This window comes from Brassica oleracea, chromosome C1 (genome assembly GCF_000695525.1).
Source record: "Brassica oleracea var. oleracea cultivar TO1000 chromosome C1, BOL, whole genome shotgun sequence".
NCBI lineage: Eukaryota > Viridiplantae > Streptophyta > Magnoliopsida > Brassicales > Brassicaceae > Brassica > Brassica oleracea.
This window is the reverse complement of record NC_027748.1, coordinates 33,877,076-33,877,887: the sequence shown is the minus strand read 5'-3', so window position 1 is coordinate 33,877,887 and position 812 is coordinate 33,877,076.

Below are 812 nucleotides of genomic sequence, written 5' to 3'. Positions count from 1 at the left end.
AAAAAACTTAGTTTTAAGTAATAAACGAATTTAATAAATTAAATTCATCACCTATAATGTTCTGTAAACTATATTTGAAAACTCTCTAAAATTATATTTTAAGCATAATATTACTATTATTTAATTTAAGTTATTTTAAGCATAATATATGCTAAACCACCTTAAATTATATTTACAATAGGACCATCCTAAACCGGTTAATAAACCAAAAACAATACTAAACCAACATGAACCAATACATGATTCGGCGAGGAAAGAAGTGTTCGGGATAAACGCTTGAATGGTTATTAACTGTAATGGTTTGATCATGAAAGAGTTATTATGAATATTAACAATAAAATTATGGATTAGATTAATTTAAATTTGTAAGAATACCTTTGAGTCTATGAAAATCAATTCAATTCCCATGAATAAGTTTGGCTTTTGGAAGTTGCGAGTTTCCCAACAATGAATCCACCTAACAAAAAGTTCGTTGTTATAAAAAATCTCCTTCAAAGTCATTAAATGTTTTTGGGACGGCAAGAGTTGATGGTGGAACCATTTTTTTTGCTCGAGTGCTTTGAAGTTTTCCTTGATAGTGTAAGGTTGATGTTGATGGAATAATGAATTTTATAGGGACTTTTTTGATGTAAAACTATACATGTTTTTTTAATGTGGTATTTTCATTTTTATATAATTTACTGCCATTTTAAGATAGATTTACATTTTAAGATAGATGTTTAAATCTTAATGTATTTTTTCCATTTTTAAAAATATTTATTTCCCTTTCTTATATTTTTTATTTACGTAATATCTATATTTTATATTTTAAA